The sequence below is a fragment of the Entelurus aequoreus genome, linkage group LG24 (genome assembly GCF_033978785.1).
Source record: "Entelurus aequoreus isolate RoL-2023_Sb linkage group LG24, RoL_Eaeq_v1.1, whole genome shotgun sequence".
Classification (NCBI taxonomy): domain Eukaryota; kingdom Metazoa; phylum Chordata; class Actinopteri; order Syngnathiformes; family Syngnathidae; genus Entelurus; species Entelurus aequoreus.
Window position 1 is genome coordinate 32,759,260 of NC_084754.1, and position 18,603 is coordinate 32,777,862.

At 40.9% G+C, this 18,603-nt stretch overlaps 1 protein-coding gene across 4 annotated transcripts in view; it reads right to left on the reverse strand.

The window, feature by feature from the left end:
• The window catches only part of zmp:0000001167 (protein phosphatase 1 regulatory subunit 12A), an 84,048-nt gene that overhangs the window by 48,434 nt on the left and 17,011 nt on the right, over window positions 1-18,603 (reverse strand). Inside the window, exon 2 of one of the 4 annotated variants that reach the window (XM_062035839.1) lies at window positions 17,366-17,567. The exons of the other annotated variants lie outside the window; for them this stretch is intronic. The gene's annotated coding sequence lies outside the window, so the exon portion shown is untranslated. The remainder of the gene's footprint in view (window positions 1-17,365; window positions 17,568-18,603) is intronic. 4 annotated transcript variants of the gene reach the window in all.

Sequence of the window (18,603 nt, forward strand, 5' to 3'; positions counted from 1 at the left end):
TTTATCTTTGTGGAAACACTGATCATCTTAATGATTTCTCACAATAAATATATATAGAAACAGATAAATATCAATATGCAACACTTTATTTTTATATTTTCTCTAAGTGCAAATTTTTTAAATTGAACATTTTCAAATGATCACTTCTAAGACAGTCTTGTGAAATCACAATATCCCATTTTAACTAGCTAGCCACTAACATTTTTTAACAAATCATGAATTTCTTTGCACCATGTTTGTACAAATAATAACTTATGTAAAATACAAAAGTCAACTCTCAAATTTTTAAATAAATCATGTCACACATTGAACTGGACCGTCAGTTAGTGAAGACCAAGTCTTTAAAATATTTTCTTGGATTTTCAAATTCTATTTGAGTTTTGTCTCTCTTAGAATTAAAAATGTCGAGCAAAGCGAGACCAGCTTGCTAGTAAATAAATAAAATTTAAAAAATAGAGGCAGCTTACTGGTAAGTGCTGCTTTTTGAGCTATTTTTAGAACAGGCCAGCGGGCTACTCATCTGGTCCTTACGGGCTACCTGGTGCCCGCGGGCACCGCGTTGGTGACCCCTGCTCTAGAAGAAATCACACACAGTCTGACACTATTTTTAACTTTTATTACCAATCTTATGATAAACAGTGACACAATTCTAACAGGTTTTACCTCCCATGCAAACACTTTCACATTATGAGTTTGCACTTCCTCGGACACACAACACTACTTCCTCATTTTCTGCCAATCACCTTTCAGGCACGGACGATGTGTTTCCAAAAATGGGAAAAACTGACATCAAATCTAAAACACACTAACATAAAACATTAACGCCAGCTGGTAATTACAGTATGAATTGATATATATAGCCTATTATTTGCACACTATTGACAAGTGATGTACTGAAAACTTGGCCACCGAAAAAAGACTTTGATCACCAAAAACCGTGCAACTGAAACCAGATGTCTGGAGCGTTGTCAACATGTCTGCGATGTGGACATGATTTTTACATTTATTGCAGACATACCCGTGGACATCCATCTACAAAATGTGCAAATATTAAGAGGACAGTGGCAGCTTTTAAGAAAAGAAAGTTCAGCTAGGGCAACAGCGTGAAGCAAGTGTGACATCATGCTCGCTGAAGCTCACTTCTTTCGTCAAGGACATCAAGGGACAGAAGTAGAGTCTCTAAACACAAGTACATTCGATAATAACACCAGATGAAGATGCTAGATTTGTTGCCAGCTGTTTTTAATTAAAAAAAAAGTAATTAAAGTCCTTTTAAAGAAAATCATGTCATGACAGCAAATTCTGCAAATTACTCAATGATGTCATTGTAACCACGCCCCCACCACCACAGGTGTCTTGGCAGTTTAGAGGAAACCCTGAAATGAATACATTAATAGTCCGTCAACGGGGGCTCTCTATTCCGCCCACAAAACCCTCTAAATAACCATCCAAAACTCGCCAAAATATAATCTATACTCCTGAATATTAACTAAATATTGGCAATGTTGTTATTATAAGCGCTAACGCAGAATAGCTATATTTTTTCCGCGGATCGCTGTACTGTGAGCGATGTCCTGCTGCTCCCGCATAATCACATCTCGGCTCGTCAAAGTTATTCTAGATTATAAATCATGTCCCTCATCTGAATATTAGGAGGAGTTAGCCATAAATCTAGAAGTTGTTCATCTGTGACATTCAATTTATACCCGAAGATGGAGACAATCACACACAACCAAAGAAAGTGTCTGCAGGGAGATTTCCTTGCTAACCCTTCGTGTGCATCACGATTAATTCTTCATCTTAACGGGAAGATACGGATATCATATCAGTCGTGATTGAAGTAAGAGCATACATTGTACATTAGGCTATAGTTTTATTATGTTCGTAGTTAGTATTTTTGTTTAGCACTTAGCAATACTGCTACGTGATGTTTAGTGTTTCACAAAAGCTGGATCTGTTTAGCAGAGCTTCTAAAACTTGCAGTTTATCCTCCTTATATTCAGGGTCAACAATATAAGTTTCTAGATCATATTTTTTCCCAAAGTAATCGTTGTTGGCTCTCACAAAGTCTGCATGATTTGCATCGTTGTTGGTGATGAAGGGATGTGTGGTTCCTAGGGGTGTAACGATATGTGTATTTGTATTGAACCGTTTCGGTACAAGGGTTTCGGTTCGGTGGTGTACCGAACGAGTTTCCACACGGACATATTAAGTAGCGTACCGCACGTTGTGTAAACAATGCACACCGGGGCACAACACACGGCATGCTAGCAGCGACCGGGCTAGGACAACATGTAAAAGCCAGAGCTGGAAGACCCTCCTGCCTCGTTAAGATCTCCCGTTTTGGAACACTTTGGCTGCATGATACAACAATGGAGGACGGAGGTTTGCCGACATTGTTCAGCAGCTGCTTCTGACAACACATCAAAAATGCTAACCCATTTGAAGCGTCATCACCGCATTCAAGCAGCCTCTCCTCGGCGAGTCAGGCAGGGCTAAAGCAATAACAAATGTTTTTATAGCAGCATATTTAAGTCCATATTGCATTAAAAACTAGATTTTGACCCACTTCTATGGTGGAAGAACAATAAGCCCATATATCAACTTACTGCAAAGTTAGCCAGGCTCGGGGGGGGAAATAAAGGTTAATGTGAGGCTGAGTTGACTTGAAACTGTTTAATGTTGCACTTTTTATATGTAGAAGAAAAGTTTTGTCATTTTATTTAATCTGAGCAACAACTTGAGGCAGTTTAATGTTGATTAACGTGGACTTAAACAAGTTGAAAAACTTATTGGGGTGTTACCATTTAGTGGTCAATTGTACGGAATATGTACTGTACTGTGCAATCTACTAATAAGAGTCTCAATCAATCAATCAAAAAAAGCACTTTATATGTAGAAAGGTTTTGCTAAGAAACCATTCTCAGCCTTATCTTATTTAGTTTTTATTTTATATATGTTGACCACATTAACCCTGGCAATGGACCCTGTGTGTATATGTATGTTATGCCATTGTTTACAAATTTGGTAAATAAATAACCAAAACATTTATATTTTGTTGTTTTCTTACTGTACCGAAAATGAACCGAACCGTGACCTCTAAACCGAGGTACGTACCGAAACGAAATTTTTGTGTACCGTTACACCCCTAGTGGTTCCTACATCAATGTCACACAATGACGTGTCAGGCTAGCTCATTATCCTTTAAAATGGTTCGGCAATCTCCATGAGATTGATACCATTTTGATCATATCTATTTACTTTCAAACTTAGTAAGTCTTTCGGTGTTATACATCAGATATATATGAGAACTATTTTCTACCGCTTGTCCCTTTCAGGGTCGCGAGGGGTGCTGGAGCCTATCTCAGCTGCATTCGGGCAGTAGGCGGGGTAATAGCTTCAAAATAGAGGCAACTTGTTTTTCCACTATACTGGTACTTTAATACTTATGACCAAATGATATTTCAGTTTTTCTTTTTTAATAAAATTGCAAAAATTTCAACATTTCTGTTTTTTTGTCAAGAAGGGGTGCTGAGTGTACCGTACATAAATGAGAAACACAATTTTTCTATTTTATTTTAGCAAATGGCTGCAATGAAACAGTACTTCCCATTCCCACTGTGTGTGTGTGTGTGTGTGTGTGTGTGTGTGTGTGTGTGTGTGTGTGTGTGTGTGTGTGTGTGTGTGTGTGTGTGTGTGTGTGTGTGTGTGTGTGTGTGTGTGTTTTTGGACACACCTTCTCATTTCAATGCATTTTCTTTATTTTCTTGATTGTCACTGAAGGCATCATAAACTATGACACGTGTGAAGTGAAAAACCTTTCAAGTGACTACCTCTTGAAGCTCATCGAGAGAATGCCAAGAGTGTACAAAACAGTAATCAGAGCAAAGGGTGGCTATTTTGAAGGGACTAGAGTTTAAAACACGTTTTCAGTTAGTTCAACTTTTTTGTTAAGTACATAACCCCACATGTGTTCATTCATAGTTTTGATGCCTTGATACATATATACACATACATACTCGCTTGGTGTGTCAAATGTTTAGTTATACCTCGGTTTAAAATTGCCTCTCACCATTGCCTGTGCGGCCTAAGCTACCGTAGTATAGCGGCTGGGAGGCTGAAAAGTAGTTTTGAACTTAACAGACAGCGCCTTTACTGCAGTGAGCGAGTAGAAACTCCATCTATCCCGCGCACAAGTGTGAGGCTATAGCCCTAACGTTAATTAACAAAATGAACGAAACTGCTTTGACATAGTTATAGCAAACTAATTACTTTATAGGAATAAACAACATACTACGTTACTACTTACAACAAAAATAATCTGAGTACTCAACACTGGTTATCTAGCCGTAAAACACTGAGGCAACTTTAAGCAATTTGCACATTTAAAAACATGTTTTTAAGACACCGATACAAATCTGTCTAAATCTGTGTAGTGAGCATTTCTTCTTTGCCAAGATAATCCATCCCACCTCACGGGTGTAGCATATCAAGATACCGATTAAACAGCATGATTGTTGCACAGGTGTGCCTTAGGCTGCTCACAATAAAAAGCCAGGCTGAAATGCGCAGTTTTATCACACAGCACAATGCCACATATGTCGCAAGATTTGCGGGAGCGTGCAGTTGGCATGCTGACTGCAGGAATGCCCACCAGAGCTGTTGCCCGTGAATTTAAAAATAATTTCTCCACTACAAGCCGTCTCCAAAGGCGTTTCAGGGAATTTGGCAGTATATCCAACCGGCCTCACAACCGCAGACCACGTGTAACCACACCAGCCCAGGACCTCCACATCCAGCAGGTGCCCCTCCATGAACGTCTGAGACTAATCACCCGGACAGCTGCGCAACAACTGGTTTGCATAACCAAAGGATTTCTGCACAAGCTGTGAGAAACCGTCTCAGGGAAGCTCATCTGCATGCTTGTCATCCTCATCGGGGTCTCGACCTGACAGCAGTTCGTCGTCGTGACCGACTTGAGTGGGCAAATGCTCACATTCGATGGCGTCTGGCACGTTGGAGAGGTGTTCTCCTCACGGATGAATCCCCGGTTTTCACTGTTCGGGGCGTATGGCAAACACCGTGTTTGGCGTCGTGTGGGTGAGCGGTTTGCTGACGTCATTGTTGTGAATCAAGTGGCCCATGGTGGCGGTGTGGTTATGGTATGGGCAGGCATATGTTATGGACAATGAATGCAAGTGCATTTTATTGATGGTATTTTGAATGCACATACATACTGTGATGAGATCCTGAGGCTCATTGTTGTGCTATTCACCCGAGATCATCACATCATGTTGCAGCATGACAATGCACGGCCCCATGTTTCAAGGATCTGTACACCATTCCTGGAAGCTGAAAACATCCCGGTTCTTGCATGGCCAGCATACTCACTGGACATGTCACCCATTGAGCATGTTTGAGATGCTGTGGATCGGCTTATACAACAGCGTGTTCCAGTTCCTGCCAATATCCAGCAAATTCACACAGCCATTAAAGAGGAGTGGAGCAACATTCCACAGTCCACAATCAACAACCTGATCAACTCCAGGCAAAGAACATGTGTTGCACTGCGTGAGGCAAATGGTGGTCACACCAGATACTGACTGCTTTTCTGACCGCCCCAGACACCAATAAAGCAAAACAATACATTTCAGAGTGGCCTTTTATTGTGGGCAGCTTAAGGCTCACCTGTGCAATAATCATGGTGTTTAATCAGCATCTTGATATGCCACACCTGTGAGGTGGGATGGATTATCTTGGCAAAAAAGAAATGCTCACTAACACAGATTTAAACATATTTGTGATCAATATTTGAGAGGAAAATGTCTTTTGTGTATATAGTACAAGTTTTAGATCTTTGAGTTAAACTCAAGAAAAATGGGAGCAAAAACAAAAAAGTGTTGCTTTTACATTTTTTTTTAGTACCGTATTTTTCGGACTATAAATCGCAGGAGGGTGCAACTTATACTCAGGAGCGACTTATGTGTGAAATTATTAACACATTAGCGTAAAATATCAAATAATATTATTTAGCTCATTCACGTAAGAGACTAGACGTATAAGATTTCATGGGATTTAGCGATTAGGAGTGACAGATTGTTTGGTAAACGTATAGCATGTTCTATATGTTATAGTTATTTGAATGACTCTTACCATAATATGTTACGTTAACATACCAGGCACGTTCTCAGTTGGTTATTTATGCCTCACATAACGTACACTTATTCAGCTTGTTGTTCACTATTCTTTATTTATTTTAAATTGCCTTTCAAATGTCTATTTTTGGTGTTGGGTTTTATCAAATACATTTCCCCAAAAAATGCGACTTATACTCCAGTGCGACTTATATATGTTTTTTTCCTTCTTTATTATGCATTTTCGGCCGGTGCGACTTATACTCCGGAGCAGGGCCGGCCCGTGGCATAGGCCGTATAGGCAAATGCTAAGGGCGCCACGCCAGTGCCACAAATGTTGGGAAAAAAAATAAAATAAAAAAAAATAGTAGTTACTATTATTTCTAAATACAAAAAATAATCCCACTTTAATTAAAATGCAAAGTAAAGCCTATTTAATAGAAATATTATTTGTTACAACATTACGCCCCCCCGCCCCCCTCCCTTCCCGTATCATGGCTTTTTTTGGACGTCACCACATCAAAAAATCAACACAAGATGTCAAAACGGCCAAAACTGTCAGGTGCCCAGGGAAGAAAAAATAGAAAAGAAGAGGAGGAGAAACGAGAAAAAGACAGAGGTAGCAGGTAGGTAACGTTAGCCTACATGAAATTATTTGTCTGTTACAGAATGTGATAGTAACCTGGCTTTTTAGCATTAAGCTAATGTTACATGATTCGGCAATTGCTAATCAATAAATAGCTAGTTCTGTTTTAACGTCGGGTTAATATTGTGGAGCGGGCTAAATTGTTATGGAAAATAATAATGTAACGTTAGGCAATTACAGTACTCCCACCTTACATTACTCAGGGACATTTGTATTAGATCTTTTAAGCAGGTGTTTTTTGTTTACATTGTTATTGCCTTCTGGTTAGCTAATGTTTGCCCTGCAGGTAATAGTCACTTTTCCACCCCTTTATATATTAGGTATAGTTGTAAGCCTAGTTGTTAAAGTGCACATCATTAATGTTAATTAAGCAATATCACATGAGAGGGAATGCTGTTTTTTAATTGGAGCACTGCTATGATGCGGTTAAAGATAATCATAACATAACATTCTCATATAATGTTAATTTGCTTTCTTTAAGTAAAAAAAAAAGGTCAAAGACAAAGCTATTCGGTTTCTTGTGAGTATATACACTTCACTGCCGATGTGGGGGGGCGCCACCTAAAATCTTGCCTAGGGCGCCAGATTGGTTAGGGCCAGGCCTGCTCCGGAGCGACTTATACTCAGAAAAATATGGTAATCAAATGTATATACTTGTTCTTATGCTTTCTGAGCTCACTATGTTCACTGCTCGCTGTACATATCCTACCAAGTCAGACCTGCACTGTTTCAATGTCCATTTCTCAGATTATATTATTGTTGATGACTGAAGTGCTGATATCAACCAAACCTAAGGAACCTACCACATAGTGAAGGACATACACTATTTGATTTCCTATTATGCAGCTCATTTTTATTAGACATCTTTTGAAATATCTTGTGTGACATCATGCACAAAAGTGCACTTTATTTGTTTTAAACTATTGTAGTGGCCGTTCTGTACAAAAAGTGCACTTTAATTTAGTGTTGTTTTGATATGTCATCTTAGTGACATCATGCACAAAAGTGCACTAATAGCTTGTTTTAAAATGTCTGACAATCTTGCACTTTCTGTTTTGAAATGACATGAATGTTTGTGCCACTGCTTAATAAATACAGTTTTGGTAAATTGACTTAGTTGTGATTTCCCTTTCTGCATGAAAGTTTAAAAGTAGCATATATTAATGCAGTATGAAGAAGAATGTTTTAATGTAGACACATAGAATCCTCCTACTGGTGTGATTATATGCATCAAGTGTTCATTCAAGGCTAAGGCAAAATATCGAGATATATATTGTGTATCGTGACATGGCCTAAAAATATGGAGATATTAATAAAAGGCCATATCGCCCAGCCCTACTTCTGTCTTTTAATGGCAGAGGACATCGGTTCCATTCCCGCTCAGTGTTACGTCAGAAAGTAGGCCAAAACCATTCATGTGATTGACTTGCTGTGGTGACCTCTCAACTGAAAAAAGCTAAAAGGGGAAAATGAATACATTTGATTAAATTGGGCTAAAAATGGCTCATTTCATAACATTTCAATGTCAACACTTACATGTGCTGTAACTGTGACGACACTGCCCGCAGCCTCAACTAAGCTCACTTTAGTTGATTCCATGTGTTGCGTCAGCACTCGGAGCAATGAGGCAACGCTCCAACATGTGTCTTAAGTTTGAAAAAAAACAACCGCCATTACTGTTGCTTTTAGCAGCTCGTCTGCAGTCACACTCAATCAAGTCCATCAAGCTGTCTTAAGCCACCTAAGAAGCTTTGCTTCTTGTTTAACTCGACTAATCACAAAGCTGCTACAAGGCCTTCTTCTTTATGTATATTTCCAATCAAGCTTGGTATACAACAAAAAAGGGGTAGCTCAAAAAGGCAGCCGAGTGAGGGGATGAATGAACAAGAGGGTACTTGTGGCACCCTGTATGCTACAAGGGGGGCACCGCAGCCTCCCAGCAGACTCCTTCCCTCGCTCATCAAGTGACTCATTGTGGAACGTGCCTTTGACAACAGCAGCTCCTGCTGCTTGAAGAAAGTTTTCCATTTCCTCATCTTGAACTCCCAAAAGTCCCCTCCGTGGGGATTTTGAAAGAGGGGGAGAAGACGGAGGAGGGGTGGCAAAGGGGAGAGAAATGGCGGATGCGAGTGCTGGCGGAGAAGACATAAAGGCTTTTGGATGGAGAGGATGGAAAGTCTGGAGTGTGTGCGTCTATATTTAATTCTGGTCGCCCGGCAACTGATGAGCAACACTGGAAGAGAAGGGATGGCGAAAGGAGGGACCACACTGGGTGATGCATGTGACTCAACCAAAAGAGGGCACGTTTGCAGAATATTGTTGGCACACAAAGTGGATGCAGCAGCTGCACCATACAAGTCTATTAGACACCACTAACTCTGAACATGACATCACTGAGTGCGAGCAGGCCAGCACATTTTCGGCTTAGGTGTTCTCCAGTCCAAAGTCATTAATTAAAACAAGCAATATCTTTATGCTCGTTAAAGGACCTCCGTTTTACCAGAGCAGTCTGGTCAAAATGTTGATCCAAGATCTTCTATGTGACAGGCAGAGGTGGGTAGTAACACGCTACATTTACTCCGTTACATCTACTTGAGTAACTTTTGGGATAAATTGTACTTCTAAGAGTAGTTTTAATGCAACATAGTTTTACTTTTACTTGAGTATATTTATAGAGAAGAAACGCTACTTTTACTCCGCTCCATTTATCTACATTCAGCTCGCTACTCGCTACTGATTTTTATCGATCTGTTAATGCACGCTTTGTTTGTTTTGCTTTGTCAGACAGACTTTCAAAGTAGGATCTATCGCATGCCTGCGTTTCACCAATCAAATACAGTCTCTGGTGACGTTTGACTCCGTTTCACCAATCAAACAGAGCCAGGCGGTCACGTGATCAACTGCACATAAAGTTTCAGCGGCAACAAGCTTAAGCTTACATGAACTCAAAGTCAAATTTGAGGAAGCACATCGCGGTAAGTAACGTTAGTAGATATTTTGGCTGTCACCGTAGGCTGATGTTAGCTTCCCTGCTATGAATCACTGTCAAATGTACATCATGTGGGGACATTTATTAATGCACTGCAGCCTCCTAGAGAGACAGACAAAGACACACACACACACACACACACACACACGCACACACACACACACACACACACACACACACACACACACGCACACACGCATGCATAGAACCACAAATCAGAAGTACACAGTCTGTTCCCAGGCGCAGTCCACACCTATCAGAGTTTATGGTTTGCGTAAAGGCTAACTTGTTATTTTCCTTTGTAATCTCTGCCTACTGAGCCTATGGTGCTGTTAAGTTATTGTGGCTCAATTTGCCTTAATTTTTTTTATGTTAATGTCTTATTATTTAATATATATTATTGTTTTAGTTGCTTAAGAGATATTCCTGGCTCTGAGATTGCTCATTGCTATGATTATGTTTTTGTGCATTATTTGTTGCCGTCATCATTAAACGAACAGGTTACTCATCAGTTACTCAGTACTTGAGTAGTTTTTTCACAACATACTTTTTACTTTTACTCAAGTACATATTTGGGGGACTACTCCTTACTTTTACTTGAGTAATAAATCTCTAAAGTAACAGTACTCTTACTTGACTAGAATTTCTGGCTACTCTACCCACCTCTGGTGACAGGCTAGCTCTGCTGTTTTCAAGAACGTACCATGAAAAAACCCTACAAATATTCTACGTGGCAGGAGTGAGCTACTTTTTCAAAGACCTACTACAAAACACTATCCCAATATCTTCTATGTGACTGGAGCACTCTGCTGTTTTTAGACATCGACATATTGACGCCTCATTGAGCGGGTTGGCCCATTATATCAATGTGTCCACCATATTGGATGTGTGGCAGATTTGTCCCGTCGACTAATGCAAGGAAATGGACCGAACGTCATATACGCTTTAAGTCCATGCCTTTTATTAACACATATTCTCTGTTCGCTCTTGCCACATTCATAATGGCGACGATGTCTGTGTGTGATTTAGCACTCAAAATATATGTTTTTAAGGATGTTCTGCAAAAAAGCTTGTCAAAGGGTGCGGATTTACTGCAAAAATATTAGTTCAAGATCTACTATGTGACAAGAGTGCACTGATGTTTTTAAGGACATATGCAAAAACATATGTCAAGGACAAGGACCACTCTACATGAGTGCTCTGGAGATACTGTAAAAGATCCGTTATACAGTCGTAGTCAAAAGTTTACATTCACTTGTAAAGAACATAATGTCATGGCTGTCTTCCGGTTCCGGTTCACCGTGCGTGACTGCTCGCCGTCTGTTCGCTGTTGCGAAAAAGGCTAAGTATCGCTCTATCTGTGTGCTTTTAATTGTTCTACAGCTTTCTTTATCACTTCTCAAACATATTTAGTGGTACTATTTAACTTGCAAATCACCCGATCTCTGTCCCACCACCCTTTCCTCAGCTAGCTAGCTGCTAAGCTAGCGCGGAGAAAGGCAGCGCCGGTCAGAAGGTAAGTAGGAAGCTACTCCCGCAGACCGCGACCACTTCCCTGAGGACAGCAGGAACTTCACTCGGTGACAGAAAACACTGTGAGTAATGGCTTCCTGCGCGTCTTGCACCATACTCACGGAGAGGTTGGCTCTGCTAGAGGGCCGTGTCCGCCAGTTAGAGCAGAGTAATGTCGTAACTTTAGATGTTGCGGACACATCTGCTAGCGTTAGCTGTAGCGAGCTAACTAGCCCAGCTTGTAGCAGTCCTAAGCGGCCTACAAGCTACGGTGTACCGGTTGAGACGCATAATAGATTTAGCTCTTTAGCTAGTCTCTACACCCCAGTCTACCGGGCACCACACCTTAGTCATAGGGGACTCCATCACCCGAAACATAAAGCTTAGCAAACCAGCCACAGTAAAGTGTATCCCCGGGGCCAGAGCACCTGACATTGAAGCTAATCTTAGGGAGCTAACTCGCAACAGGCCTAGTAAACACGTACGACAGGCTAATCGCACCACTAATTATGCGAATATAGTTCTACACGTTGGCTCCAATGACACTAGAATGAGACAGTCAGAGGTAACAAAGAGAAACATAGCCAGGACTTGTGATCTCGCCAGAAAGATGTCCAGGCATCGAGTAATTGTCTCTGGCCCCCTGCCTGCGAGAGGCAATGATGAGAGATATAGCAGATTAGTCTCGCTTAACAAGTGGCTGGCTATCTACTGTAGGCAACAGGGACTAACGTTTATTGATAACTGGCCCTCTTTCTGGGGCAAACCAGGCTTGCTGATGAGAGACGGCCTTCACCCTAACCAGAAAGGCGCCATCATCCTGTCTAGAAACATAGACTACTATTTAAGTCTCACTTGACTAACTACACTAGAGCAAGCCCGGTCACAGGCAATTACAATGTCTGTTAGTCCGGGTGAGGAGTCAGTTAAGCTAGAACTAGCCAGCGCCAGGCTGGATAATCCATGTACGCATAGCAATTCTCTTAGAATAATACACAATTCACATAATGTTTTTTCTGTTGTGTCTGTGTCAGAGGTGGACATGCATTCTACTGAGGTGGCAAATTATGATATGTCCAGTCTATTGCAGCACCAAGCAAACAATCGGAAAATTCCCGTCATATCAATTCCTAGATATGGTCGAAACTATTTAAAGTGCACTACGCATAATAAACGCAACATTGTTAATATTGCCACTACGGATAATCTTAACAAAAACTCGTCAAAACAGCCCAATACCTATAATATGGGCTTTTTAAACATAAGATCATTGTCTCCCAAGGCGTTATTAGTTAATGAGGTCATTAGAGACAACAATCTTAACGTCATTGGTCTTAGCGAAACCTGGCTCAAACCAGACGAATTTTTTGCGCTCAATGAGGCATCTCCTCCTAACTATACGAATGCGCATGTTGCCCGACCTCTTAAAAGGGGAGGGGGTGTCGCACTAATATACAATGAAAATTTCAACCTTACCCCTAACCTAAATAATAAATATAAATCGTGTGAGGTGTTCACTATGAGGTCTGTCACACCGCTACCTCTCGACCTGGCTGTTATCTACCGCCCCCTGGGCCCTATTCGGACTTTATCAGTGAATTCTCAGAGTTCGTTGCTGATCTAGTGACGCACGCCGACAATATAATCATAATGGGGGACTTTAATATCCATATGAATACCCCATCGGACCCTCCATGTGTGGCGCTCCAGACTATAATTGATAGCTGTGGTCTTACACAAATAATAAATGAACCCATGCATCGCAACGGTAATACGATAGATCTAGTGCTTGTCAGGGGTGTCACCACCTCTAAAGTTACGATACTCCCGTACACTAAAGTAATGTCCGATCATTACCTTATAAAATTTGAAGTTTTGACTCATTGTCAACAAGCTAATAATAATAATAACTGCTATAGCGGCCGCAACATTAATGCTGCCACAACGATGACTCTTGCTGACCTACTACCTTCGGTAATGGCACCATTCCCAAATTATGTCGGCTCTATTGATAACCTCACTAACAACTTTGACGATGCCTTGCGCGAAATTATTGATGGTATAGCACCGCTAAAGCAAAAAAGGGCCCCTAAAAGGCGTACTCCATGGTTTACAGAAGAAATTATAGCTCATAAATTATCATGTAGAAAACTGGAACGCAAATGGCGCGCGACTAAACTTGAGGTTTTCCATCAAGCATGGAGTGATAGTTTAATAACTTATAAACGCATGCTTACCTAAGCTAAAGCTAAATACTACTCAAATCTCATCCGCCTCAACAAAAACGATCCTAAATTTCTGTTTAGTACAGTAGCATCGCTAACCCAACAAGGGACTCCTCCCAGTAGCTCCACCCACTCGGCAGATGACTTTATGAATTTCTTTAATAAGAAAATTGAACTCATTAGAAAGGAGATTAAAGATAACGCATCCCAACTACAACTGGGTTCTATTAACACAAATACGACTGTATATACGACGGACACTGCCCTCCAAAATAGTCTCTCTATTTTTGATGAAATAACCTTAGAGGAATTATTACAGCGTGTAAGTGGGATAAAACAAACAACATGTTTACTTGACCCACTTCCTGGGAAACTTATCAAGGAACTGTTTGTATTATTAGGTCCATCAGTGTTAAATATTATAAACTTATCACTTTCCTCCGGCACTGTTCCCCTAGCATTCAAAAAAGCGGTTATTCCTCCTCTGCTCAAAAGACCTAACCTCGATCCTGACCTCATGGTAAACTACCGACCGGTCTCCCACCTTCCGTTTATTTCCAAAATTCTCGAAAAAATTGTTGCACAGCAGCTAAATGAACACTTAGTGACTAACAATCTCTGTGAACCTTTTCAATCCGGTTTCAGGGCAAATCACTCTACGGAGACAGCCCTCGCAAAAATGACTAATGATCTATTGCTAACGATGGATTCTGATGCGTCATCTATGTTGCTGCTTCTTGATCTTAGCGCCGCTTTCGATACCGTCGATCATAATATTTTATTAGAGCGTATCAAAACGCGTATTGGTATGTCAGACTTAGCCTTGTCTTGGTTTAACTCTTATCTTACTGACAGGATGCAGTGCGTCTCCCATAACAATGTGACCTCGGACTATGTCAAGGTAACGTGCGGAGTTCCCCAGGGTTCGGTTCTTGGCCCTGCACTTTTTAGTATTTACATGCTGCCGCTAGGTGACATCATACGCAAGTACGGTGTTAGCTTTCACTGTTATGCTGATGACACTCAACTCTACATGCCCCTAAAGCTGACCAACACGCCGGATTGTAGTCAGCTGGAGGCGTGTCTTAATGAAATTAAACAATGGATGTCCGCTAACTTTTTGCAACTCAACGCTAAGAAAACGGAAATGCTGATTATCGGTCCTGCTAGACACCAACATCTATTTAATAATACCACCTTAACATTTGACAACCAAACAATTACACAAGGCGACTCGGTAAAGAATCTGGCCAATTATCTTCGACCCAACTCTCTCGTTTGAGTCACACATTAAGAGTGTTACTAAAACGGCCTTCTTTCATCTCCGTAATATCGCTAAAATTCGTTCCATCTTGTCCACTAGCGACGCTGAGATCATTATTCATGCGTTCGTTACGTCTCGTCTCGATTACTGTAACGTATTATTTTTGGGTCTCCCTATGTCTAGCATTAAAAGATTACAGTTGGTACAAAATGCGGCTGCAAGGCTTTTGACAAAAACAAGAAAGTTTGATCATATTACGCCTATACTGGCTCACCTGCACTGGCTTCCTGTGCACTTAAGATGCGACTTTAAGGTTTTACTACTTACGTATAAAATACTACACGGTTTAGCTCCAGCCTATCTCGCCGATTGTATTGTACCATATGTCCCGACAAGAAATCTGCGTTCAAAGAACTCCGGCTTATTAGTGATTCCCAGAGCCAAAAAAAAGTCTGCGGGCTATAGAGCGTTTTCTATTCGGGCTCCAGTACTCTGGAATGCCCTCCCGGTAACAGTTAGAGATGCTACCTCAGTAGAAGCATTTAAGTCCCATCTTAAAACTCATTTGTATAATCTAGCCTTTAAATAGACCCCCCTTTTTTTAGACCAGTTGATCTGCCGTTTCTTTTCTTCTCTCCTCTTCTCCCCTGTCCCTTGCGAGGGGGAGTTGCATAGGTCATTCAGCCAGCACTTCATGGATGAAGTGCTGGCTGTCCAGAGTCGGGACCCCGGGTGGACCACTAGCCCGTGCATCGGTTGGGGACATCTCTGCGCTGCTGACCCGTCTCCGCTCGGGATGGATTCCTGTTGGCCCCGCTGTGGACTGGACTCCCGCTGATGTGTTGGATCCACTGTGGACTGGACTTTCACAATGTTATGTCAGACCCACTCGACATCCATTGCTTTCGGTCTCCCCTAGAGGGGGGGTTACCCACATATGCGGTCCTCTCCAAGGTTTCTCATAGTCATTCACCGACGTCCCACTGGGGTGAGTTTTTCCTTGCCCGTATGTGGGCTCTGTACCGAGGATGTCGTTGTGGCTTGTACAGCCCTTTGAGACACTTGTGATTTAGGGCTATATAAATAAACATTGATTGATTGATTGATTGATTGACTGTCTTGTGTTTCCAATAATTTCTACAACTCTTACTTTTTTGTGATAGAGTGATTGGAGCACATACTTGTTTGTCACAAAAAACATTCATGAAGTTTGGTTCTTTTATGAATTCATAAAATAATCTGACTACAGAACTTTCCTCCAGAAGGTCTTATCTATGTCCATGTAGTGTTAGATGAAACAAAAATGGAGCTGTTTGGCCAAATACCCAGCAATATGTTTGGAGGAGAAAAGGGGAGGACTTTAATCCCAGGAACCGTCAAGCATGGTGGTGGTAGTATTATGCTCTGGGCCTGTTTTGCTGCCAATGGAACTGGTGCTTTACAGAGAGTAAATTGGACAATGAAAAAGGAGGATTACCTCCAAATTCTTCAGGACAAGCTAAAATCATCAGCCCCGAGGTTGGGTCTTGGGCGCAGTTGAGTGTTCCAACAGGACAATGACCCCAAACACACGTCAAAAGTGGTAAAGGAATGGCTAAATCAGGCTAGAATGAAGGTTTTAGTATGGCCTTCCCAAAGTCCTGACTTAAACGTGTGGACAATGCTGAAGAAAGAAGTCCATGTCAGAAAAACAACACATTTAGCTGAACTGCACCAATTTTGTCAAGAGGAGTGGTCAAAAATTCAAGCAGAAGCTTGTGGATGGCTACCAAAAGCGCCTTATTGCAGTGAAACTTGCCAAGGGACATGTAAGCAAATATTAACATTGCTGTATGTATACTTTTGACCCAGCACATTTGCTCACATTTTCAGTAGACCCATAATAAATTCATAAAAGAACCAAACTTCATGAATGTTTTTTGTCACCAACAAGTATGTGCTACAATCACTCTAACACAAAAAAATAAGAGTTGTAGAAATTATTGGAACTCAAGACAGCCATGACATTATGTTCTTTACAAGTGTATGTAAACTTTTGACTACGACTGTATAACAATACTCTTGTACTTTTTTTTAAACCCAACTGCAAAAACACTCGTCCAAGATGTATGACATGTGTCCCCTGATGTTTTTAAAAATCTACAGCAAAAATGTTAGTCAAGGATCCTCTATACTAGGGTGACCAAATGTCTTGTTTTCAAAGGACAAAGCCCGACTTAACCTTGGGGGTCCAAGTTAAAGGTTTGTTGGATATATTTTTAACTTAAGTATTTCCCATTTAAGTATTTATCTTGTTATTAATTGTATTTCTTAAAACACAGTGTTTCCTAAAGCACCAACTCAGCGAGTCTACAATACAATCCTGCTGATTGTATTGTACCATATGTCCCGGCAAGAAATCTGCCTTCAAAGAACTCCGGCTTATAAGTGATTCCCAGAGCCAAAAAAAAGTCTGCGGGCTATAGAGCATTTTCTATTGGGGCTCCAGTACTATGGAATGCCCTCCCGGTAACAGTTAGAGATGCTACCTCAGTAGAAGCATTTAAGTCCCATCTTAAAACTCATTTGTATACTCTAGCCTTTAAATAGACTCACTTTTTAGACCAGTTGATCTGCCGTTTCTTTTCTTTTCTCGCCGGCCCCCCCTCCCAGGTCCAGTGGCCATGGATCAAGTGCTGGCTGTCCAGAGTCGGGACCCGGGCTGGACCGCTCGCCTGTGCATCGGTTGGGGACATCTCTGCACTGCTGACCCGTCTCCGCTCAAGATGGTCTCCTGCTGGCCCCACTATGGACTGGACTGTCACTATTATGTTAGATCCACTATGGACTGGACTCTCACTATTATGTTAGATCCACTATGGACTGAACTCTCACTATTATGTTAGATCCACTATAGACTGGACTCTCACTATTATGTTAGATCCACTATGGACTGAACTCTCACTATTATGTTAGATCCACTATGGACTGGACTCTCACTATTATGCTAGATCAGGGGTCACCAACCTTTTTGAAACCAAGGGCTACTTCTTGGGTACTGATTAATGCGAAGGGCTACCAGTTAGATACACACTTAAATAAATTGCCAGAAGTAGCCAATTTGCTCAATTTACCTTTAACTCTGTTATTATTAATAATTAATGATATTTATCTTTGTGGAAACACTGATCATCTTAATGATTTCTCACAATAAATATATATAGAAACAGATAAATATCAATATGCAACACTTTATTTTTATATTTTCTCTAAGTGCACATTTTTCAAATTGAACATTTTCAAATGATCACTTCTAAGACAGTCTTGTGAAATCACAATATCCCATTTTAACTAGCTAGCCACTAACATTTTTTAACAAATCATGAATTACTTTGCACCATGTTTGTACAAATAATAACTCATGTAAAATACAAAAGTAAACTCTCAAATTTTAAATCATGTCACACTTTGAACTGGACACCAAATCTGTTATCTGTTTCTTTGTCAGTTAGTGGGAAGCCTGGCATTGCATGCTGTTAACTAGTGTGTTGTACTCTGGTGTGTAACTTGACACTGCAACTCTGAGTGAGTCTTGCAGATGTGCATCAGTGAGGCGTGTTCTGTGTTTGTTCTTGATGAAGTTCATGTCAGAAAAGGCTGATTCACAAAGATAAGATTTTTCCTCATTGTTTGCGGAACCTTCTTAATCTTTTGGACATATTTTCACAGCAATCTGGCCTTAAGCTTAATTATGATGAATGTAAAATGTTAAGGATCGGAAATCTTAAGGGAACGTCCTTTCGAATGGAATGCAAAGTGCCTGTTTTGTGGACAGATGGACCAGTTAACATACT